At 40.8% G+C, this 26,642-nt stretch overlaps 2 protein-coding genes across 2 annotated transcripts in view; both read right to left on the bottom strand.

Annotated features, from left to right (window-relative positions):
* The window catches only part of SUSD3 (sushi domain containing 3), a 399,581-nt gene extending 391,777 nt beyond the window's left edge, over positions 1-7,804 (bottom strand). Inside the window, exon 1 of the mRNA XM_077966345.1 lies at positions 7,801-7,804. The gene's annotated coding sequence lies outside the window, so the exon portion shown is untranslated. The remainder of the gene's footprint in view (positions 1-7,800) is intronic.
* CENPP (centromere protein P) overlaps positions 1-26,642 on the bottom strand; it is a 272,761-nt gene that overhangs the window by 33,323 nt on the left and 212,796 nt on the right. The window lies entirely within an intron of this gene.

Below are 26,642 nucleotides of genomic sequence, written 5' to 3'. Positions count from 1 at the left end.
AACACCCCAGAAGTCCCCTGGCATTCCTTTTCCCCATCATATACCTCTCACTTTCTGCTAAAGTAGTAAGTATCTTGATATTTATTTATGTATTTATTTTTAAAAGATGGGGTCTCACCATGTTGCCTGGGCTAGACTTGAACTCCTGGGCTCAATCTTCCTACTTAGCTTCTGAGTAGCTGGGACTATAGGGGCATAACACTATGCCCAGCTATCTTGATTTTTATACAAATACCTTCCTTGCTTTTTTTTTTCCCTTAGGTATTTTTCCCTACTTAAGTGTGCAACCCTAAACAAGGAAGTTTATTTTTTTGCCTATTTCTAAACTTTATGTATATAGAATCATAAAACATACATTTTGACTTGTATTGCTCAGTATTTTGTTTGGGAGGTTCATTTATGATGTTGTATGTAGCTCTATGCTGTTGTTCTTCTCAATTCTAAATGGTATTTCATAATAAGAATACATCACAGCCTTCAGAGTAGCAAGGACTACAGGTGCCCGCCACCATGCCCAGCTAATATTTTGTATTTTTAGTAGAGACAGGGTTTTGCCATGTTGGCCAGGCTGGTCTTGAACTCCTGGCCTCAAGTGATCTGCCTGTCTCAACCTCCCAAAGTGCTGGGATTACAGGTGTGAGCCACTGCACCGAGCCCCTGTGCATATGTCTTGATATACATGTGCACATGTTTCTTTGGATATACATATATATATATACATACCTAGGGATATGTGAATCTTCAAATTTTACAGATAATATCAAAGTATTTGTGTCAGTTTACAGTTCCATCAGCAGTATATGAGAATATCTATTGCTCCATATCCTAATAATTGGCAATTAGTCTTTTAAATATTCTTTTTAATACCCACCATTCTGGTAGGTATGCTATGGAATATCATAATGATTTAAAATTGCTTTTCTTTTATTAATGGATTTAACACTTACATTAGTTTACTCGTCATTTGAATTTTGTGAGTTTTTTTGGTGCAGCGGTCTGATCAAATTGCTTACCCATTTTCCTACTGAGTTGTCTGTCTTTACCTGCCATACCTACCACTTATTTACTGTTTCCAAGATATAATCTGGCCTGGCATGGTGGCTCATGCCTGTAATAATCCCACTTTGGGAGAGGCTGAGACACAGCCTCATATTTAAGCCATTATGTATAGACATGTAATGCATTAAGATTATTTAAGATTTAAATAGATAAGATATCAATAGATATACACATCCCGTAATAAATATCCCACATCAACAAACAGGCATGCATTATGATTTTTAAAAATTATTGTTGTAAAATACAGATAACATAAAATTTATCTTAACCACTTTTAAGTGTACAGTTTAGTGGTATTAAATATATTCATAATGTTGTGCAACCATCACCACCATCCATTTCCATAACTCTTTTCCTCTTGTAAAATTTAAACTTGACACCTATTAAACACTGACTCCCCATTCCTTCCTCCCTTTGCCTTTAGCAACCACCCTAAATCTCTAATTTAGACTACTCTAAGTACCTCATGTAAGTAAAATCATACAGTATTTGTCTTTTTGTGACTGGCTATATCACTTAGCATAATGTCCACAAACTTCATCCATTTTGTAGCACATATCAGAATTTCCTTCCTTTTTAAGCTGAATAATATTTCATTATATGGACAGACCGCATTTGTTTATCTATTCATCCTTTGATGAACACTTGGATTGCTTCCAATGTTATAGCTATGGTGAATAATGCTGCTGTGAACACAGGGGTAGAAATATCTGAAGACCCTGCTTTAATTATTCTGGTATATACCTCAAGTGAAATCACTGGATCATAGGGTAATTCTATTTTTAATTTTCTTAGGAACTGCTCTTCCGTTTTCTACAGCAGCTGTACCGTTTTATATTCCTACTATAACAGTGCGCAAGGGTTCTAATTTTTCTTTCTTGCCAGTGCTTGTTATTTTGTTTTTTGGATAGGAGACATTCTTTTATTTTTTATTTTTTGGAAACGGAGTCTCACTCTGTCACCCAGGCTGGAGAGCAGTGGCGCAATCTCAGCTCACTACAACCTCCACCTCCCAGGTTCAAGCGATTCTCCTGCCTCAGCCCCCCGAGTAGCTGGGATTACACAAAACTTTTACATTTTCACTAAGTCCAATCTATTTCTTTTCCTTATGCTGACTATACCTTTGCTGTCATATCTAAGAAATCACTTGCCAAATCCAATGCAGTGAAGCTTTTCCTGCTTCTAAGACTATTACACTTTTACATGTAGCTCTTTGATCCATTTTGAGTTAATTTTTATATATGGTGTTAGGTAAGGTTCCAACTTCATACTTTTGCATGTAGATATCCAGATTTCCTGACACCATGTGTTAAATGAATGTCATTTCCCCATTGAATGGTCTTGGCACATTAGTCAAAATTAATTTGACTAAGTATGGGATGGTTCATTTTGGGCTCTGTATTCTATTCCATTAGCCAATGTCTGTCTTTACATCAGTCCTATATTGTTTTGATTATTGTAGCTTTGTAGTAAGTTTTGAAATCAAGAACTGTGAGTCCTCCAGCTTTGTTCTTTTTGAAGATTGTTTTGGCTATTCAGGGTCCCTTGAGATTCCATGTGAATTTTAGAATGAGTTTTTCTATTTCTGTGAAAAACATCACTGGGATTTTGATAGAGATTTCATTGAATCTGTAGATCGCTTTGAGTAGTACTGACATCTTAACACAGAGTCTTCCAATCCATGAATTTGGGATGTGTTTCCACTGATTTATGTCGTCTTTATTTTCTTTCAGCAATGTTTTGAAGTTTTCATTGTACAAATCTTTCACCTTCTTGGTTAATTCCTAGGTATTTCATTCTTTTTTATGATATTGTAACAATATCATAAATTGTTTTTGTAATTTCCTTTCCAGATTGTTCATTGTTAGTGTATAGAAATGCAACCCATTTTTGTTTTTGTTTTTCTAACCAATTTTAGTGTGTTCACTTTGTATTCTGCTACTTTGCTGAATTTATTTGTTTTCACAGATTTTTTGGGGTAGAATCCTTAATTTTTTACATATAGATCACATAATCTGTAAACATAATTTAACTATTTCCTCTTATAGACAGCCTATAGTTATATCATTTAAAAAATACATTCTGCGAATCTTGTCTTTTGATTGGAGAGTTTAATCTAGTTACATTTAAAGTAATTACTGATAAGGGAAGGATTTGTTTTTGTCATTTTGCAGTTTGTTTTATATATTCCTTATAGCCATTTTGTCCATTTCCTGTGTTACCTTTTCCTTTGTGTTTGGTTGGCTTTTTCTAGTGAGGTATTTAAGCTCCTTTCTTGTTTCCTTTTGTACATGTTCTGTAGTTATTTGCTTTGTGGTTACCTTGGAAATTACATTTAAGATCCCAAAGTTGTAACAGTCTAAATGGAATTTATACCACTTTAACTTAAATAACACAGCTAAACTCTGTTACTTTAACAGCTCTGTCACAAAATTACATCTTTATGCATACTGAGTCCCAAAACACAAGCTACGAATTCTTTGAAATACATTAGTCTCTTAAATTATATAGAAAGCAGTGTCTGAGGTTACAAACCAAAATTATAATAATATTAGCTTTTAGACTAATATTTTTAAAGTGTAATAAGTTCTAGTGTTTTATACTACTGTAAGATGATTATAGTTAATATATTTATTTTCAAGTAGCTAGAAGGATATTGAATGTTATAACACAAAGAAATGATAAATGTTTCAGATGATGGATATGCTAATTAATCTAATCACTAACCATTATACATATATATCTCACATAACTGCATACCCCATAAATAATGTACAATTGTCAATTTTAAAAATACAAAAGTATTAGTCTCTTATAATCATGTTGAAAACGAAAAGTGGAATCATAAACAGTTGTTACAACACTATAAGCTTTTATAATTGCTCATATATTTGCCTTATTGAGATCTTTATTTCTTCATGTTGTCTTGAGTTGCTGTCTATGGTCCTTTCATTTCACCCTGTAGGACTCCCTTAAATATTTCTTGCAGGCCGGGCGTAGTGGCTCACGCCTGTAATTCCAGCACTTTGGGAGGCTGAGGCGGGTGGATCACGAGGTCAGCAGATTGAGACCATCCAGGCTAACATGGTGAAACCCTGTCTCTATTAAAAATACAAAAAATTGGCCGGGCGCGGTGGCTCAAGCCTGTAATCCCAGCACTTTGGGAGGCCGAGACGGGCGGATCACGAGGTCAGGAGATCGAGATCATCCTGGCTAACACGGTGAAACCCCGTTCTCCACTAAAAATACAAAAAAATTAGCCGGGCGTGGTGGCGGCGCCTGTAGTCCCAGCTACTCGGGAGGCTGAGGCAGGAGAATGGCGTGAACCCGGGAGGCGGAGCTTGCAGTGAGCCGAGATCACGCCACTGCACTCCAGCCTGGGCGACAGAGCGAGACTCCGCCTCAAAAAACAAACAAACAAACAAAAAACCCAAAAAATTAGCTGGGCATGGTGGTGGGCGCCTGTAGTCCCAGCTACTCGGGAGGCTGAGGCAGGAGAATGGCGTGAACCCGGGAGGCAGAGCTTGCAGTGAGCCGAGATCGCACCACTGTACTCCAACCTGGGCGACAGAGCGAGACTCAAAAAAAAAAAAAATTTCTTGCAGGACAGATGTAGTGGTAACAAACTCCCTCAGCTTTTGTTCATCTGAGAATGTCTTAATTTCTCCTTCACTTTTGAAAGAGAGTTTTACTGGATACTGTATTCTTTTGTTTGCTTTTAGCACTTTGAAAATGTCTGCCCAGTGCCTTCTGCCCTCCAAAGTATCTGAGAAATCCACTGACAATCTTAAGGATGTCTTATGTGTGCTACTTTCAAGTTTCTGTTTTGCACGGGTGTATCTTTGAATTCTTATTGGAGTCTGTTGAACTCGGATGTTTATATTCATGTTGTTCAACAAATTTGGGAAGTTTTCAGCCATCAATTCTTCAGATGTTCTTTCTGTTCCTTTCTCTTTCTTGTCTTCTTCTGAGACTTGCACAGCGCATAAATTGATCCTCTTCAGGGTGTACCACAAGTCTCTTATGCTCTGTTCATTCTTCTGCAGTCTTTCTTATTTCTATTCTTAAGAATTGATAATTTCCATTGCCCTATCTCCAAATTTGCTGATTATTTCTTCTATCTGCTCAAATTGGCCTTTGAATCCCTTTAGTGAATTTTTCATTTCAGTTATTGTAGTTCTCAGCTCCAAAATTTCTATCTGGTTTTAGACTTAGTATCTCTGCGTTGCCATTTCCATTTAGTTCATGCATCATTATCTTGACTTTCTCCAGATCTTACTTCAGTTCTTTGAGCATCTTTAGACAGTTTTTACAAGTCTTTAGTAGATCATCTGCCATCAGGTTTTCTTCATGGACAGTTTCTATTTATTTTTTTCCTTTGAAAGGCTATACTTTTACGTTTCTTTGTATGTCTTTTTTTTTTTGAGATGGAGTCTCGCTCTGTCGCCTAGGCTGGAGTGCAGTGGCGCCACCTCGGCTCACTGCAACCTCTGACTCCTGGGTTCAAGCAAATTCCCTGCCTCAGCCTCCCGAGTATCTGGGATTACAGGCGTGCGCCACCACACCTGGCTAATTTTTGTATTTTTAGTAAAGACCGGGGTTTCACCATGTTGAGCAGGATGGTCTTGAACTCCTGACCTCGTGATCTACCTGCCTCAGACTCCCAAAGTGCTGGGATTAGAGGCATGAGCCACTACGCCCGACGGTTTCTTTGTATGTCTTATAATTTTATTGTTGAAAACTGGACATTTGAATCTAAGAATATGGTAACACTAAGAATCAGACCCTTTTCCTTCCCTATGGTTTGCTGTTTTTATTATTTTTGTTTTACTGATTGTTGTAGGTTGTCTCTGTGCCAGGGAGCAGCCTGAGGTGTAAACTTAAGGTTTTCTCAGGTGTATCCTGCCCAATACCTTTCCCTGAGCATATGTGGTCACTTTTTAATTGTCCCTGTATATGCAGTTGCTTTTGAATCCTCCTAGTCTTTAATGTGTGGTTTCCAAAAGGGGAAAGAGAAAAAAATGAGAGTGGGGAGGGGGTGCTAGCCCTTTAAATCCTCTGGAAGTTGCAACAGTAGTCACCTACCTCTTTGTCTGTATCTCTGTGATCAGAAACAGCAATCAGAGCACAAATCTCTGATATTTGGAGGATAGTAGTGCTGGCCCCAAAAAATTGTCTGCAGGTTACTCCAGGAACCGATGCACAGCTGCCTGCCCTGGGGCTGGGTGGCTACTACTTTGCTAAGAACTGAAATTGACCAGAATTAACCACAATTTACTGACCTAGTCTTCCTGTAGAACGAGTTTGTCTAACCCATGGCCTGTGGGCTGCACACAGTCCAGGATGACTTTGAATGCGGCCCAACACAAAATTTGTAAACTTTCTTAAAACATTATGAGATTTTTTTTTTAGCTCATCAGCTATCATAGTGTTAGCGTATTTTATGTGTGGCCCAAGACAGTTCTTCTTCCAGTGTGACCCAGGGAAGCCAAAACACTGGACACCCCTACTGTAGAAGTTGCAAGCCTTGAATAGACTCCAGAGTTCAAAAATAGTTACATCAGATGGATTCTGCCAATGCAATTGTTGTTGAGGTAGGGAGATAGATTCCTGGTGCTTCCTAGTCTGCCATCTCCCCAGAATCCTCTGATATATTGTGATTTAACTAATCTTCTATTGATAATCATTTGGGTTAATTGTATTATTATTTTTTTTTTACTATTTTATATACTACAAATGAATAAGAGATTTTTGTACATTTGTACAAACATTTTTGTAGGGCAGATTCCTAGAAGTAGAATGGCTTAACATTTAGTAAAGGCTGATAAAATGACCTACATAAAGAGTCTATCAATTCACATTTCTATCAACAATGTGTGAAACTGCTTATTTTGGAGAGTTTTAAAATTATCTTCTTTTAGTTCCTGTAATTTCTGTAAACCTTGCCAGATGGCCTGGTTATATATCACGGTCTATGATCTCATCCAGTTTTGTGGCTTCAGTACCATTCACACATTCTGAGGGATCTTTTATCTCTAGTTCAGGTTTCTCTTTTGATCCACAGAATGGATTATATTATCTTTCTCCATAAACCTGTGTTTACCTCAGGAAATAGCTGTCCTACCATGCACTTGCTCATGCCAAAAACCTGGGCTTCATATATTTGCTTACTCTTCCTTCCTTTTCCCTACATCCAACTAAATCTTAAGTCCTGTTGATTTTACCTCCTAATGATATCTTGAATTCCCCCTACCTTGGTAAGGAAACAACTTTCTGCAGTAACCTGTATTTATTTTATTTTATTTTATATTTTTGAGACAGAGTCTTGTTCTGTTGCCCAGGATAGAGTGCAGTGCTGTAATCTTGGCTCACCGCAGCCTCTGCCTCCCAGGCTCAAGTGATTCTTGTGCCTCAGCCTCCCGAGCAGCTGGGTTTACAGGTGTGCGCCATCACACCTGGCTAAATTTTTGTAGTTTTTAGTAGAGACAGGGTATCTTCATGTTGGCCAGGCTGGTCTTCAACTCCTAGCTTCAAGTGATCTGCCTGCCTTGGCCTCCCAAAGTGCTGGGATTACAGGAGTTAGCCACTGTGCCCAGGCAAATGCAGTAACTTTTAAATGGTGCCCTCTAGACTTGATCCCTCCATTCACTTCATACACCACATTACAATCTGTGATTTTTCCAAAATGCAGACCTGTTGCTATGTAACTGGCTAAGTAAATAAATACACAAATAAATAATTCCCCCCTCACCATGCAGACCTGGTTATGTTCCTCCCCTGTAGCCTTTGGGTCCCAAACCTTTACTGTCATTTCCAAAGCCTGTTGTGATCTGGCCACTTCTTTCCTGCACTCAACCCTCTAGCCTCACAATTGTGTTCACACCACCCCACTTGTGAGGAGGAAGAGGATGAGGGGTGGAGAGGGGGGAGGAGGGAGGAGGAGGAGGGAGGAGGAGGAGGGAGGAGGAGGAGGGAGGAGGAGGAGGGGGTAGGAGGAGAAGGAGGGAGGAGGAAGGGGAGGGAGGGGGAGGGAGGAGGAGGGGGGAGGAGGAGGGGGAGGGAGGAGAAGGAGGGGGGAGGAGGAGGGGGAGGGAGGAGAAGGAGGGGGGAGGAGGAGGGGGAGGGAGGAGAAGGAGGGGGGAGGAGGAGGGGGAGGGAGGAGGAGGAGGGGGGAGGAGGAGGGGAGGGAGGAGGAGGAACCAGTCAAAGAGATTAAGAAGGGAGACACAAGAGAGTGGGAGTTTCTCTCACTCTCACCAATTCTTTTGGTAAAAACCAAAATAATTTGAGTGCTTGAAGGAAGATCATCTGTTGAATGCTGCTAAATGATTTTCTAATTCTTTAACAACTCTAGATGTGTACTCTCCTGTAGATTTCCAAAATAACTTCACATTTCTGCAGTCACAGAAATGATCACACTGTTTCACACAGAGGCACTAATTTGATCCCTTCGTATAGACTACTGACTCTAATAGACTGTAAGAGCCATGCTTTACTATTACACTCAAGATGCACTCAATAAAAATGATATACTGATACACATACGTGTAAGTCCTCAAAGAATTTATGTACTGTTTGGGGAAAACAGATGGTAACTGCCATTCATAACATAAAGCAGAGAGAAATCAGTCCTGGTGTAGCAGCGTAAGTAGGGTGCTATGGGAGCAGCGTGAAGCTGGAGAACGCTTCTTCAAAGGCTTGATATTTAAGTCAGGGATTGAGGAAAAGAGCAGGCTACCAAAAACTGGAGGCTTGAGGCTTTAAAAGAATAATCCTTGTACACATAAAAGAAAAGTCAGTCATTTCCACACTACAATTCTTATAAAAATGCCATGAATCCTCGGGTACAGTTTGAAAGCCCCATTCACATATCTGGTAAAATTAAAACTAAAATTGTCTTTAAAAATAAAAATGGCACAATAAAACCAGCTAATATTAATTTTTCATCCCCCTGGACGCTAAAAGATTCTAATGGAAATGAAAATGATGATATCATCTTCCAGTAATGGGGAAAAAATGAGGCTGTGGACAAACACTATGTTTTGATTTATTAAACCTCAAGTGAACTTCTCTTTATCCCCCCCATAAATGATGGGTTACATCAGTTGCCAAAGTCATCTTTTTCATTAAATACTTTTGTAAATATTGTGGTCACTCTGGTTTACAGCCATCTCCTTCAGACAGTGTATCAGTGGAAAAGAATCCCCATTCCCAGCAAATGTTAAAACTACCATATGTGTAATTTTCTCATAAACCTCACGCTAAGCATGGGTTTCAGGGTTTGCAGAAGGAAAATTGTAGGGAAAAGAACAGTTCTGGAGGCTGTGGCTGTGGCTGCCTGCTTCCCAAACCCAGACCACCACACCCTACAATGTGAAAGAGAAATAACCTATGACATCTCTAATGGTCTCACTTTAAAGATAAGAAAACTGGGGCAGGGCACGGTGGCTCATGCCTGCAATCCCAGCACTTTGGGAGGCTGAGGCGAGTGGATCACCTGAGGTCAGGAGGTCAAGACCAGCCTGGCCAACATGGTGAAACCCCGTCTCTACTAAAAATACAAAAAATTAGCTGGGCGTGGTGGTGGGCGCCTGTAATCCCAGCTACTCAGGAGGCTGAGGCAGGAGAATTGCTTGAACCTGGGAGGTGGCGGTTGCAGTGAGCCGAGATCATGCCACTGCACTCCAGCCTGGGAAACAAGAGCAAAACTCGGTCTTAAAAAAAAAAAGAAAGAAAGAAAGAAAGAAAGAAAGAAAGAAAACTGAGTTCCAGAAGAAGGGAAATGTGACTTTATGCAATACTCACTGTGAGGCAAGTGGCCTAGCTGAGATCTGAGCTCCAGTTCTGACTCTTTCACAGTGATCTGTCACCAAATTCAGGCACTCAAGCCATCTACTTTCCATCTCAAAGGCTTCTGAATACGTGTCTTTCAATGTCTGTTGTGGGGGCAAGAAGCGCTGACCAGTGACTTTTCAGTTAGCCTGAAAAGTCATTTAGCTTCTGTGACACTTCAGTTTTCCTCCTCTGTAAACTGGAGGATAATAGCACACATCATTGGGTTGAAGAATTTCTTGAGACTACATGTGTACAGTGCCTAGCAAAGAACTAGGCATCTGGCAGCCAGTAGGTGCTCATTCATGCTGACTTCTTTGTTTCTCTCCCATCTGGCTCTCCCTATCATCTGGCAGGTATACCGTATGTAGGAACAGGTAAGAATCCGATTCTGCCAATAAGCATACCCAAAATGTCTACTCTTAGGTTACTTTGAAACTCTACAAAACTACTCCAATGCTGAATAACATAAATAACAATTTTAGCTTTGAATGTACACCGTTATGGTAAAAAATGACTTAATGTAGTCTTTAAGAAAAACAAACTATAAATACCAAATGTGGTTTTCTTTGTACAAAGTTTCTCCTGTAATTTAAACTCTTCCTGAACTCTTGCCAGAATATTACAAGTGTTAAAACAGGTTGGTTTAGATAAGCAAAAACAATTTCCTGCTGTAGGGACATAATATAAACTCACTATATCCATCTAAGCCCAAACGTATAAAAAGCTAAATGTTAAAACCCAGACCTAAAACCAATTGTTAGGTAAATCTTGCATTTCTGCTGTTCCATGAATTATCTACAATAAGGGATATTAAAGGAATAACAAGTTTGAGGGGTTGGGGGAGGAACAGGGATGACAGTATGGCTTGTTCTTGTAGATGTGCTGAGGTAGTGCCTGGAAGAAATCAAAGCCAAGGTGACCAAATGGAAGCTGGCAATTTAAGCTGTGTATGAAGCTCAGGAAAGAGCTTAGAACTTAAAACTGGTATGTAACCCATTAGCATATATTAAAGCAATGTGATTAATGGAGGGGCTCACTTATGCTTATTTAATGAATGAAGCAGATCATGGGGGACAGCAAGAATGGGAAGAGAAGAGGGCCAAGAGGAAACCTGGGGAGCATCAACATTTAAGACATGGACGAAGGTCGTGGTGGAGGGGAACCAGTATGAGGTACTGAGAAAAAAAGTCAGAAAAGTAGAAGAGCAGATTGACTTCCAAGAATTGGGTAACCAACTTAAAAAGAAAAAAAAAGACAAGGAAAAGGAAGGCTGCATAGATAGGTCTGGAGCCACTGCGACTTTTGAGACTGCAGTTTTCTGAGAGCCATAAATGCGGAAGCAGAATTGTGGTAGAATAAGGAATAAATGGAAGGTGAATACATGGAGGCATTTCCTGTAGATTACTTTGTAAATAAATGGAGTAGAGAATGGGATGAAGGAATAAAAGCAGTTTGAGGACAGCCAAACAGGATGTAGGAAGATTATTTTTGGCTGATGGATGCTTAAGTAGGCTAAGAACAGATTAAGATTATACAAACTGCCATGCTCCTGATTCAAGACAGGCTCCACAGTGACCCCACGGGCACACAGTTGCTGTCTACCACTGAACACTTGGGCTCTAATGTAATGCTAGATAGTTTAGTCTAATTAAGACTTTGCAATCAGCTTTGGGTCATGTCCAAAAGGAAGGAAACTGGGTAGTTATGGGTTCATACCCAAGACTAGATGGCAAACTTCATGATGCAACACCAAGGGATTCATGACTAAGTTTCTCATCCTTTAATGTTGATATATGATCTTTTGCTGTAATGGACAAGTTCATGGTGATGCTTTCTTCAGTCATGATATGAGAACCTACTGGCCACTCACATGTTTATCTAGTTTGTTTTTTGTTTCTGCCAAACTAGACTATGACAGATTTTTTTTTTCTTCTATTTTCTTGCATTTTGTTTCATTTCTTTTAGAGACAGGGTCTTGCTGTGTCACTCAGGCTGGAGTGCAATGGTATAATCATAGCTCACTGCAGCCTTGAACTATTGGGCTCAAGTGACTGATCCTCCCACCTCAGCCTCCCAAGTAGCAGTGACTATAGATACGTGCCACCTTGCCCAGCTAATTTCTAAATGTTTTGCAGAGATGGGGTCTTGCTTTGTTGCTCAAGCGATCGTATGCTTTAGCCTTCCGAAGCGCTGGGATTACAGGCATAAGCCATTGTGCCAGGCCCAGATTGGTTTCCTTATGTTACATTTATGGTAGAGCTTCCCTTATTTCATCAGCAAAATACATTTAAAAACATAGGACAGCAGGCACGGTGGCTCATGCCTGTAATCCCAAAACTTTGGGAGGCTAAGGCAGGAGGATCACTTGAGCCCAGGAGTTCGAGACCAGCCCTGGCAACATAGTGAGATCCCCATCTCTATGAAAAAAAAGAATTAAAAAAAAAATGTAGGAGATGGAGGGGATCATGGCAGACAGGAGGCAGGACTAAATTATAGCTCCAGAGAGACCAACATCCGTAGGCTTGCATTGTGAATTTTAGCTCCAGATCGACTGCAAGAACAAATTGGCAATCCCAAGAGGACCCACAGACCCTCTGAGGGAAACGGACTGCTCCTGCAGGACTCGGGAGACACCCTAACTACTGTGAGTGCCCCAAATGCAGAAGTGGGAAAGGGAGGCCCTCCTCTCCTAAACACACACCCCACTGGAGAAGCTCAAGGTCTGTTTGCAGGAGAAGTTTCCGACTTAACTTAGAGCTGAGTCAAGTTAGAGAGCCGAGTGAAATACAGGGGTAGAGGAAGCAGCAGAAAAGCCCTGGGAGCTCGTTGGGTCCCCAAGCAGCCCATTCCTGCCTGACACCACAGGGATCCATCGGGAGGGTGGCCAGAGGAGCAGGGGGTAAAACTCCACAGGGAGAAGGAATTCTCCAGCCGAACTTTGTAACAATTTGAATGGGCAAGAAGCCTTCTGGCCAGAACTGGGGAGGAGGGTGTGAAGCCGGTGTGCAGACTTCAGAGGCAGGGGAAGAGCCCTTTTCTTTGGCAGCTGGGAGGCGGATAGCCTCGGGCAAGTTTTCAAGCCCCTCTTGCCCTCTGCTTGGAAACAGACTTGGGGCTGTTGGGCGGTGGGGGAACTGCCCTTCAGTTTGCGTGGGAACTGGGTGAGGCCTGTGACTGCTGGCTTTCCCCCACTTCCCTGACAACCTCCATGACTCAGCAGAGGCAGCCATAATCCTCTTAGGTACACGACTCCAGTGACCTGGGAGTCTAACCCCATTCCCCACAGCAGCCGCAGCAAGACCCACCCAAGGAGAGCTCAAACACACCAAGCCCTGTCGCCACCTGATGGTCCTTTCCTATCCACCCTGGTAGCTGAAGACAAAGGGCCTACCATCTTGGGAGTTCTAGGACACTGGTCCCTTTCCACACTACTACAGCTGATGCTTTCCAGGAAGCACCACCTCTTGGCAGGAGGCCAACCAGCACAAAACTAGAGCACTAAACCACCAAAGGACCCTCATGGAGCCCACTGCACCCTCTGCCACCTCCACCAGAATGAGAGACCCATATGCGGTTCATATCACAAGACTCTATACAGACAATCCCCCGTACCAGCCTGGAGTCGGGTAGATTCGCTGGTTGGCTAGACCCAGAAGAAAGACAATAATCACTGAAGTTCGGCTCACAGGAAGCCACATCCATAGGCAAAGGAGGAGAGTACTACATCAAAGGAACACCCCGTGGGACAAAAGAATCTGAACAACAGCCTTCAGCCCTAGACCTTCCCTCTGATAGAACCTACCCAAATGAGAAGGAGCCAGAAAACCAACCCCGGTAATACGACAAAACAAGGTTCTTCAGCACTCCCCAAAAATCACACTAGTTCACCAGCAATGGATCCAAACCAAGAAGAAATCCCTGATTTACCTGAAAAAGAATTCAGGAGGTTAGTTATTAAGCTAATCAGGGAGGGACCAGAGAACGGCGAAGCCCAAAGCAAGGAAATCCAAAAAAATGATACAAGAAGTGAAGGGAAAAATATTCAATGAAATAGATAGCTTAAAGAAAAAACAATACAAAATTTAGGAAACTTTGGACACACTTTTAGAAATGCGAAATGCAGGCCAGGCACGGTGGCTCACACCTGTAATCCCAGCACTTTGGGAGGCCGAGGTGGGTGGATCATGAGGGCAGGAGATCGAGACCATCCTGGCCAACATGTTGAAACCCCGTCTCTACTAAAAAAAATACAAAAATTATCCCAGCACTTTGGGAGGCCGAGACGGGCGGATCACGAGGTCGGGAGATCGAGACTATCCTGGCTAACACGGTGAAACCCCATCTCTACCAAAAAATACAAAAAATTAGCCAGGCGAGGTGGTGAGCGCCTGTAGTCCCAGCTACTTGGGAGGCTGAGGCAGGAGAATGGCGTGAACCCGGGAGGCAGAGCTTGCAGTGAGCTGAGATCCGGCCACTGCACTCCAGCCTGGGCCACAGAGCGAGACTCCATCTCAAAAAAAAAAAAAAAACAAAAAAAAAAAACAAAAAAAACACAAAAATACAAAAATTAGTCGGGTGTGGTGGTACATGCCTGTAGTCCCAGCTACTCGGGAGGCTGAGGCAGCAGAATTACTTGAACCCGGAAGGCGGAGGTTGCAGTGAGACGAGATTGCACCACTGCACTCCAGACTGGCGACAGAGCGAGACTCTGTCTCCAAAACAACAACAACAACAACAACAATAAAAATGCGAAATGCTCTGGAAAGTCTCAGCAATGGAACTGAAGAAGTAGAAGAAAGAAATTCAGAGCTCAAAGACAAGGTCTTTGAATAAACCCAGTCCAACAAAGACAAAGGAAAAAGAATAAGAATATAAGAACAAAGCCTCCAAGAAGTCTGGGATTATGCTAAACGACCAAACCTAAGAATAACTGGTGTTCCTGAGGAGGAAGAGAATTCTAAAAGCTTGAAAAACATATTTGGGGGAATAATTGAGGAACACTTCCCCAGCCTAGCTAGAGGGCCAGATATCCAAATACAAGAAGCACAAAGAAAACCTGGGAAATTGCAAAAAGATCTTTGCCTAAGGCACATTGTCATCAGGTTATCCAAAGTTAAGATGAAGGAAAGAATCTTAAGAGCTGTGAGACAGAAGCACCGGGTAACCTATAAAGGAAAACTTATCACATTAATAGCAGATTTCTCAGCAGAAACCCTAAAAGCTAGAAGGGATTGGGGCCCTACTCCTCAAACAAAACAATTATCAGCCAAGAATTTTGTATTCCGCGAAACTCAGCGTTACATGTGAGGGAAAGATAGTTGTTTTCAGACAAACAAATGCTGAGAGAATTCGCCATTACTAAGCCACCACTACAAGACCTGCTAAAAGGAACTCTAAATCTTGAAACAAGTCCTGGAAATACATGACAATGGAATCTCTTTAAAGCATAAATCACACAGGACCTATAAAACAAAAATACAAGCTAAAAAGCAAAAAACAAAAAACCCACAAAGTACACAGGCAACAAAGAGCAGGATGGATGCAATGGTAAATGGACTAAGTGCTCCACTTAAAAGATACAGAACAGCAGAGTAGATAAGAACTCACTAACCAACTATCTGTTGCCTTCAGGAGACTCACTTAACACATAAGGACTCATATACACTTAAAATAAAGGGGTAGAAAAAGGCATTTCATGCAAATAGACACCAAAAGCGAGCAAGGGTAGCTATTCTTATATCAGACAAAACAAACTTTAAAGCAACAGCGGTTAAAAGAGACAAGGAGGGACATTATATAATGGTAAAAGGCCTTGTCCAACAGGAAAATACCGTAATTCTAAATATATACGTACCTAACAACATTGGTGCTCCCAAATTTATAAAACAATTAGTAATAGACCTAAGAAATGAGATAGACAGCAACACAATAATAGTGGGGAATTTCAGTACTTGTTCTAATACCTTGGAACAAATGGATTAACAGATATATATACAGAACATTTCATCCATCAACTGCAGAACACACATTCTATTCAAGAGCACATGGAACTTTCTCCAAGACAGACCATATGATAGGTCATAAAATGAGCCTCAATAAATTTTTAAAAATTGAAATTATATCCAACACTCTCTTAGACCACAGTGGAATAAAATTGGAAATCAATTCCAAAAGGAAACTTCAAAACCATGTAAATACATGGAAATTAACCTGCTCCTGAATGAGCACTGGGTCAAAAATGAAATCAAGATGGAAATTTAAAAATTCTTCTAACCAAATGACAATAATGACACAACCTATCAAAACCTCTGGGATATAGCAAAGGTCGTGCTAAGAGGAAAGTTCACAGCCCTAAACACCTACATCAAAAAGTCTGAAAGAGCACAGACAATCTAAGGTCACAACTCAAGGAACTAGAGAAATAAGAACAAACCAAACACAAACCCGGCAGAAGAAAGGAAATAACCAAGATCAGAGCAGAATTAAATGAAACTGAAACATAAACAAAAAAAATTAAAAATGATAAATGAAACAAAAAGCTAGTTCTTTGAAAAGATAAATAAAATTGATAGACCATTAGCAAGATTAACCAAGAAAAGAGGAGAGAAAATCCAAATAACTTCACTAAAAAATACAACAGGAGACATTACAACTGACTCCACTCAAATACAAAAGATCATTCAAGGCTACTATGAATACCTATACACACATACAACGGAAAACCTAGAAGAGATGAATAAGTTCCTGGAAAAATACAATCTTCCTAGCTAAAATCAGGAAGAATTAGATAACCTGAACAGACCAGTAACAAGCAGCAAGACTGAAATGGTAATTAAAAAATTACTGGCCGGGTGCAGTGGTTCATGCCTGTAATCCCAGCACTTTGGGAGGCTGAGACGGGTAGATCACCTGAGGTCAGGAGTTCAAGACCAGCCTAGCTAACATGGTGAAATCCCGTTTCTACTAAAAATAGCCAGGTGTGGTGGTACGCATCTGTAATCCCAGCTACTCGGGAGGCTGAGGTAGGAGAATTGCTTGCACCTGGGAGGCGGAGGTTGCAGTGAGCCGAGATCGCACCATTGTACTCCAGCCTGGGCAACAAGAGTGAAACTCCATTAAAAAAAAAAAATTGCCAACCAAAAAAAGTCCAAAACCAGATGGATTCACAGCAGAATTCTACCAGACATTCAAAGAAAAATTGGTACCAATCCTTTTCACACTATACCAAAAGATAAAGAAGGAACCTTCCCTAACTCATTCTATGAAGCCAGCATCACCTTAATATTAAAACCAGGAAAGGACACAACAACAACAACAAACAATACAGACCAATATCCTTGATGGACATTGATACTAAAATCAATAACAAAATACTAGGTAACTGAAGGCTGGGCGCAGTGGCTCACGCCTGTAATCTCAGTACTTTGGGAGGCTGAGGCGGGTGGATCACGAGGTCAGGAGTTAGAGACCAGCCTGGCCAACATGGTGAAACCCCATTTCTACTAAAAAAACAAAAATTAGCTGGGTGCAGTGGCAGGTGCCTATAATCTCAGCAGTTTGGGAGGCTGAGGCAGGAGAACTACTTGAAGCCGGGAGGTGGAGGTTGCAGGAAGCCAAGATCGTGCCACTGCACTCCGGCCTGGGTGACAGATCAAGACTCCATCTTGGAAAAGAAAACAAAACAAAAGCACAAAATACTAGCTAATAGAATCCCACAACATATCAAAAAGATAATCCACCATGATCAAGTAGGTTTCATACCAGGGATGCAGGGATGGTTTAACATATGCAAGTCAATAAACATAATACACCACATAAGCAGAATTAAAAACAACAGCAGGGCGCAGTGGCTAACGCCTGTAGTCCCAGCACTTTGGGAGGGTGAGGCGGGTGGATCACCTGAGGTCAGAAATTCAAGACCAGACTGATCAAAATGCTGAAACCCCATCTCCACTAAATACAAAAACTTAGCTGGGAGTGGTGGCACATGCCTGTAATCCCAGCCACTTGGGAAGCTGAGGCAGGAGAATCACGAACCTGGGAGGCAGAAGTTGCAGTGAGCCAAGATTGCTCCACTGCACTCCAGCCTGGGCAACAAGAGTGAAACTCTGTCTCAAGACAAGAAAGAGGAGAGGAGAGGAGAGGAGAGGAGAGGAGAGGAGAGGAGAGGAGAGGAGAGGAGAGGAGAGGAGAGGAGAGGAGAGGAGAGGAGAGGAGGAAGGAAGAAGGAAGAAAGGAAGGAAGGAAGGAAAGAAAGGAAGGAAGGAAAGAAGGAAGTAAAGAAGGAAGGAAAGAAGGAAAGAAGGAAGGAAAGAAGGAAGGAAAGAAGGAAAGAGAAAGAAAGAATTAAAAACAAAAATCACATAATTTCAACAGATGCAGAAAAAACATTCGACAAAATCCAGCATCCCTTTATGATTAAAACTCTCAGCAAAATCGGCATACAAGGGACATACCTAAATGTAATAAAAACCATATGACAAACCCACAGCCAACATAATACTGAATGGGGAAAAGTTGAAAGCACTCTCTCTGAGAATTGGAACGAGACAAGGAGGCCCACTCTCACCACTCCTCTTCAACATAGTACTGGAAGTCCTAGCCAGAGCAATCAGACAAGAGAAAGAAATAAAGGGCGTCCAAATTGGTAAAGAGGAAGTCAAACTGTCACTGTTTGCTGATGATATGATCGTTTACCTTGAAAACCCTAAGGACTCCTCCAGAAAGCTCCTAGAACTGATCAAAGAATTCAGCAAAGTTTCCAGATACAAGATTAATGTATACAAATCAGTAGCTCTTCTATAGACTAACAGGGACCAGGTGGAGAATTAAATCAAGAACTCAACCCCTTTTACAATAACTGCAATAAAATAAAATAAAATATTTAGGAATATACCCAACCAAGGAGTCGAAAGACCTCTACAAGGAAAACTACAAAATGCTGCTGAAAGAAATCACAGATGACACAAACAAATGGAAACACATCCCATGCTCATGGATGGTAGAATCAATATTGTGAAAATGACCATACTGCCAAAAGCAATCTACAAATCCAATGCAATTCCCCTCAAAATACCACCATCCTTCTTCACAGAATTAGAAAAAACAATTCTAAAATTCACATGGAACCAAAAAAGAGCCCACACAACCAAAGTAAGACTAAGCAAAAAGAACAAATCTGGAGGCATCACATTACCTAATTTCAAACTATAATATAAGGCCACAGTCACCAAAACAACATAGTACCAGTATAAAAATAGGCATATAGACCAATGGAACAGAAAAGACAACCCAGAAATAAACCCAAATACTTACAGCCAACTGATCTTCGACAAAGCAAAAACATGAAGCGGGGAAAGGACACCCTTTTCAACAAATGGTGCTGAGATAATTGGTGAGCCACATGCAGGAGAATAAAACTGGATCCTCGTCTCTTATCTTATACAAAAATCAACTCAAGATGGATTAAAGACTTAAACCTAAGACCTGAAACTATAAAAATTCTAGAAGATAACATTGGAAAAACCCTTGTAGACATTGGCTTAAAAAAAAAGAAAAAATAATAAAAAGAAAAAGAAAAAAAGAAGAAAAAAATAAAATAAATAAGTAGACATTGGCCGAGGCAAGGATTTCATGACCAAGAACCCAAAAGGAAATGCAATAAAAACAAAGATAAATAGCTGGGACCTAATTAAACTAAAGAGCTTTTGCATGGCAAGAGGAACACTCAACAGAGTAAACAGACAACCTACCGAGTGGGAGAAAATCCCCACAATCTATACATCTGACAAAGCACTAATATCCAGAATCTACAACGAACTCAAACAAATCAGGAAGAAAAAAAACAAACAATCCTATCAAAAAGTGGGCCAAGGACATGAATAGACAATTTTCAAAAGAAGATATACAAATGGTCAGTAAACATATGAAAAAACGCTCAACATCACTAATAATCAGAGAAATGTAAATCAAAACCACAATGTGATACCACCTTACTCCTACAATAATGGCCATAATCAAAAAATCAAAAAACAGTTGATGTTGGCATGGATGTGGTGAACAGTGCTGGTGGGAATGGAACCTAGTGCAGCCACTATGAAAACGGTGTGGAGATTCCTTAAAGAACTAAAAGTAGAACCACCATTTGATCCAGCAGTCCCACTACTGGGTATCTACCTAGAGGAAAGGAAGTCACTATTCAAAAAAGATACTTAGACATGCATGTTTATAGCAGCACAACTCACAACTGCAAAATCATGGAACCAACCCAAATGCCCATCAATCAACGAGTGGATAAAGAAACTGTGGTGTGTGTGTGTATACCATATCATATATATACTTACACACACACACACCATATCAAATATATATATATTCCATATATATATAATACTATGGAGCCATAAAAAGGAATGAATTAACAGCATTTGCAGTGACCTGGATGAGACTGGAGACTATTATTCTAAGTGAAGTTACTTAGGAATGGAAAACCAAACATCGTATGTTCTTACTGATATGTGGGAGCTAAGTTATGAGGATGCAAGGGCATAAGAATGATACAATGGACTTTGGAGAGTTGTGGGGAAGAGTGGGAGGGGATGAGGGATAAAAGACTACAAATAGGGTGCAGTGAATACTGCTCAGGTGATGGTACACCAAAATCTCACAAATCACCACTAAAGAACTTACTCATGTAACCAAATACCATCTGTACCCCAATAACTTATGGAAAAATAAAACAATAAAATAAAAAAAAATAAAATAAGCCAGGTGTGGTGGTATGTGCCCGTAGTCCCAGGTATTTGGCAGGCTAAGGTGAGAGGATTGTTTCAGCCTGAGAGGTTGAGGCTACAGTAAGCCGTGGTTGTGCCACTACAGTCCAGCTTGGGTGACAGAGCAAGACCGTGTCTCAAAAATCAAAACAAAAAGCATAGGACATCATTTTGGGGAAGTATGCTGTATCACAATAAGACCTCTATACCTAACACCTTACTATATAACAGTACTATATATTTCTCGCCCAGATTTTTTTGCCTGAAACTATGGCTTCCACTCATGATAATTCCTGGCTTCCAATCCCAGCATCACACTTAAACTTGGACAAGAGGGGTTTGTGACATGGGCTCCGCTTGGCCACTAAGCAAGACGTCTATGTGCCACAGTCACCTCCCCAGGAAATGCTCTGAGTATCTGGCAGCCTGGAATTCTCTGCCCAAATAACTTTGTTTCCAGGGCTTATGCATTCCTCTTCCCTGGCTCTGTCACCCTGAAGACAGACAACACTGCGTGTGCAGGCAACCCCAGGGCCAGAGGGTAGCTGCTCATACAGAGCTGGGGAAAGGGCCTGGAGGCACAAACATGTCATGACATAGGGTAGAAAAGTGTGGTGGGCTGTGTACTGGCTCCTTCCTGAGCCACCATGTTTTGGTGTAAGTGAATCCTGAGGAGTTCAGGATTCTAAATTGGAACCTGGCCTTCCAGGTTGTTATGAAGGATACTTTTCAAGATAAGAGAATAAAACATAATTTATTTAACTGCTTGTTGGCTTGAGGTGTAACTTTTACACATTTGGAATATCATATATGAACCTTCATTTGTACTCTTGCCTCAACCCCTACATCCCTCCACATGCACAGCTATCTAGAAATACTTCCAGCCTCCCGGACTGAGTATTACTGCAGCAGGACAGGAAATCAAACAAAGTCTAAACAAAAAAATAACAGGTCTCAAGAAAACTTGTTATATCAAATGTCATATCTTACAGTCTAATTCTCAAAAACAAAAGAAACTGAATGATTTCATTAGATTATACCCTCTTACCAAGACTTCAGCACCCAGCATCCTCCAGTGATACCACTTTTTTTATTATTTTATTATTTTTTTGAGACAGAGTCTCGCCCTGTCACCCAGGCTGGCATGCAGTGGCGCGATCTCGGCTCACTACAAGCTCCGCCTCTCGGGTTCAAGTGACTCTCCTGCCTCAGCCTCCTGAGTAGCTGGGACTACAGGTGCACGCCACCACGCCTGGCTAATTTTTTGTATTTTTAGTAGAGACGGGGTTTCACCATCTTTGCCAGGATGGTCTCGATCTCCTGACCTCATGATCCGCCCACCGCCCGCCTCAGCCTTCCAAAGTGCTGGGATTACAGGCGTGAGCCACCACGCCCGGCCCACGTTTGTTCAAATGAGTTTGTTTCCACTTCTAGACTGAATGCAGGGGAATCCATCAATGTGTCCTGTCTCTGATATCATGCTGAGTACAGAGATTCAGCGTCTGTTTTAGTCACCTGCGACTTCAAGGAAAGGCTCCAGACGCTAGTGGCTTGGAAGAACTATGGATGGAAGAACCAGACCCAGAATCCAGCCTGTAACTGTACTGTACTTTGTCCACATTGGCCATTATTACTAAGCCTGGCTCCTGAACAAACTTTGCTCAGGGAGTAAGAGAAGTGCTCAGAGACAGAACGTACATCTATGTTCTCCACTGCCTAAGAACACTATCTTAGGGAGGCAGAATCAAAGCAGCACAGACCCTATTGATAAAATGATATCTAGTCCAGTGTCTGGGAAATTCCTTCGGCAAAATTCTCAATAGAATGTCATCTAGTTTTTTTTTTTTTTTTTTTTTTTTTTTGAGACGGAGTCTCGCTCTGTCACCCAGGCTGGAGTGCAGTGGCCAGATCTCAGCTCACTGCAAGCTCCGCCTCCTGGGTTTATGCCATTCTCCTGCCTCAGCCTCCCCAGTAACTGGGACTAAGGCGCCCGCCACATCGCCCGGCTAGTTTTTTTGTATTTTTTTTAGTAGAGACTGGGTTTCACCGTGTTAGCCAGGATGGTCTCGATCTCTTGACCTTGTGATCCACCCGTCTCGGCCTCCCACAGTGCTGGGATTACAGGCTTGAGCCACTGCGCCCGGCCTAGTTTTTTTTTTTTTTTTTTTTTTTTTGAGATGGAGTCATGCTCTCTCGCTCAGGCCAGAGTGCAGTGGCGTGATCTTGGCTCACTGTAACCTCCGCCTCCTGGGTTGAAGCGATTCTCCTGCCTCAACCTCCTGAGTGGCTGAGACTACAGGCATGCGCCACAATGCCCAGCTACTTTTCATATTTTTAGTAGAGTCGGGGTTTCACCATGCTGGCCAGGCTGGTCTCGAACTCCTAACATCAAGTGAGCCACCCGCCTCAGCCTCCCAAAGTGCTGGAATTACAGGCATGAGCCACTGGGTCGGCTTCATCTAGTTTTTACTCAACTCATTCTTGTCCTGTGGCCCTGGCACCTCATTAAGTAGCTCAGCTGGACAGATTTGGTTATGAGAAAGTTTGTTCTTTTTCTAATTAAGCCCAAATCAGCCTGCTTGTAGTTTCTGTCCATTGATTCTAGTTCTAGTCTCTAGAGCACAACAGAACAAGTCCATAGCCTGTTTTCCTATGAGTGGTCTGTTTGGTCTCTTCTCTGTCTCCCTCCGCAGTTTCCTGAAACCATTCACGTGAGAAAATCGAGTAGCTACACGTGAATGAGTATTTTGCTCTCTTTCTGTGCCACTGTCGGTTGTTTATCCTTCCATCACTACCAAATTGCCTTAATTACTGTAGCTTGTTTATATTCAGTGTTGATATTTGGGATAGAAAGTCTTATAACCTTGTCCTTCTTCAGGAATGTCTTGGCTTTTCTTTGGCCTTTACATTTCCCTATAGAGTTTAGAATTTGTCAAGTTCTAGCGCACACACACACACACACGTGAACTGCTAGGAGTTTGATTTGAATTTCACCAACTCTAAGATCAGTGTAAGGACAAATGTTATCTCTGCAACACTGAATGTTCCACTCACTGAGTATGGTATCTCCCAATTCCCATATTTAAGCTTTAATTTCTCTCAAAATTTTATAATTTTCTCTGAGGATATCTTGCTTATTTTTTGTTACTTTTATTCTTAATTACTCGATATTTACACATCTTTTCTTTAACTTCATTATCTCACTATATAAAGACACAATTATTTTTTAATTTCTAGTCAGTATAACTTGTTTTTATTAAAATATATTTCCAATCTGATAGTTGATGTACTGCATTTTTGTTGTTTTGCCCAACATCAGTGATCACATGCAGTAATAAAATGTTTAATATCCTGGCAAGTATGGGGTGGACAGGCCCCTAATTGGGACTCTCACATTTCAGGTGTCCTTCTCTTCCCTTTGCTGAGCTGAAATAATGATTTTGTCTTAATCCTAATGAATTTGATGGGCATCAATTTTCACATTAATTTACCGTCTGATCTTCTTTGAAGCAGAGCTCCATTGAGCAGAGAAAGTACCAGCAAGAGAGCTTTCATGATGCCAAAGCAGTGGAAGACCCCACAAAGCAGAACCATCAGCATGGTGGATTACACAGAGAGGACCATGAACCTTCCTAGTGACACACATGCAGCAGCACTCTGGACCTCTGGGAGGCTGTTTATTTTTACTGAACGATTTCATTAGATTATTCCCTCTTACCAAGACTTCAGCACCCAGCATCATCCAATGACACTTTTTTCTTTTTTTTTTTTTTTTTTGAGACAGAGTCTCGCTCTGTCACCCAGGCTGGAGTGCAGTGGTGCAATCTCAGCTCACTGCAACCTCCGCCTCCGGGTTCAAGTGACTCCTGCCTTAGCCTCCCGAGTAGCTAAGATTATTTAAAGTGTTATTTAAAAATAAACACTATTTATTTTTATATATTAATTGTGTGTCTGGAAAACTCTAAAGATAATTTTAGTAATTAATCTGAATTTTTACATACACATCCACATAATCTGGGAATAGTAACAGTTTTTTTTCTTCCTTTACTTCTCTTTTCCCATAAGAAAATGAAGGAAAAACTGTTTCTCTTCTTTTTCTTGCTTTACCACACTGGCCAGGGCCTTCAGTGGGCATCACTGTTTTGTTCTCAGAAAGGGAAAACTGTCAATATTTCACCATTTAAAAAAATAACAGCTTTCTCGAGATATAATTTACACACCATAAAATGCATACTTTAAAATATACAATTCTGTGGTTTTTAGTATATTCCTAGTTAGGGCCATCACCACTATTTTTAGAACATTTTAGTCACTCCATAAAGAAACCCTGTACCCATTAACAGTCATTCCCTATCTTCTTACCCCCTTCATTTCAGGCAACCACTAATGTACTTTCTCAATGGATTTGTCTATTTTGGACATTTCATACAAATGAAATCAATATGTGGTCTTCTGTGACTGGCTTCTTTTACTGCATGTAATGTTTTTGAGGTTCATCTACGTGGTGACACATTCAGCATGTGTCAGTATGACATTCCTTTTTATTACCAAATAATATTCCCTTGTATGGATATGCAGCATTTTGTGCATGCATTCATCAGTTGATAAACATTAGGTTGTTTCTAAATTTTAGCTGTTGTGAATAGTGTAGCTATGAACAATTAATGCTCAAGTTTTCACGCGGACTTATGTATGTTTTCACTTCTCTTGGGGACATAGCTAGCAGTTGAAGTATGTTGTTTTTTTGTAGATGATCTGTCAGACTAAAGATGTTCCTTATATTCCTAGTATGGTAAACATTTGCTTTCTTTATTCTTTTCAAAACACCAATGGCTGTTGAATTTCATCAAACTTTTTTTTTTTTGGCATCTGTTAAGATGATCACAAAGTGTTTGGACTTTTACACTTAAATTAAGCCGCTAGTTCTTGAATAAACCCAGCATAGTCATAATATATTATTTATATATTGTTGGATTTGGTCTGCTTATATGTATTTTAAAATCTCTATTCATTAGTGAGACTGACCTGTGAAATTTTCCTTTCTTGTAATGTCCCTGTCAGTTTGTAATATAGTTATGCTGGTCTTAAAAAACCGGTAGAATTCATTTGTGAAGAATATAGAGACCTGTGGTATTATTTCTTGTGGGAAGGTTTGCAATTATGGACTCAATGTCCTCAATAGTTATAGACAATTTGGATTTTCTGATTCTTCTTGTGACAATTTTGTTAAGTTGTGTTTTTTCAGGAAATTATTCATGTAATCTAAATATATCAATGTACTGGCATAAAATTGTTCATAATATGTTCTTACTTTCCTTTAAATGCTTTAAGAATTTGTAAGCTGGATGTGGTGGCTCACACTGGTAATCCCAGTACTCTGGGAGGCTGAGGCAGGTGGATCACCTGAGGTCAGGAGTTTGAGACTAGCCTGACCAACATGGTGAAACCACATCTCTACTAAAAATACAAAAAAAAAAAAAAAAATAGCTGGGCGTGGTGGCATGTGCCTGTACTCCCAGCTAGTCCAGAGGCTGAGGCAGGAGAATTGCTTGAACCCAGGAGGCAGAGGTTGCAGTGAGCCGAGATTGCGCCACTGCACTCCAGCCTGGGCAACAACGGTGAAACTCCATCTCAAAAAAAAAAAAAAAAAAAAAAAAAATTGTGGTGGTAGCAGTTTGTCTAGTCCTCACATTGGTGAACCACGCTTTCTCCCTTTTTTTCATACATCAGTCTTGCTACAGCTTCTACTAGTTTTGTTTTTTAAAAAACAACTTTGGAATGCAGAATATTTGACAAAATTCAACACCTTTCATGATATTAAAAAAAAAATCCTCAACAAATTAGCTATATAAAGAATGTACCTCAACATAAATAAAGGCCATTTATTTATTTTTTTGAGACGGAGTCTTGCTCTGTCACCCAGGCTGGAGTGCAGTGGTGCAACTGTGGCTCACTGCAACCTCTGCCTCCAAGGTT

Source organism: Macaca mulatta, chromosome 15, assembly GCF_049350105.2.
Source record: "Macaca mulatta isolate MMU2019108-1 chromosome 15, T2T-MMU8v2.0, whole genome shotgun sequence".
Classification (NCBI taxonomy): domain Eukaryota; kingdom Metazoa; phylum Chordata; class Mammalia; order Primates; family Cercopithecidae; genus Macaca; species Macaca mulatta.
This window is presented reverse-complemented; position numbering and strand designations above follow the sequence as displayed.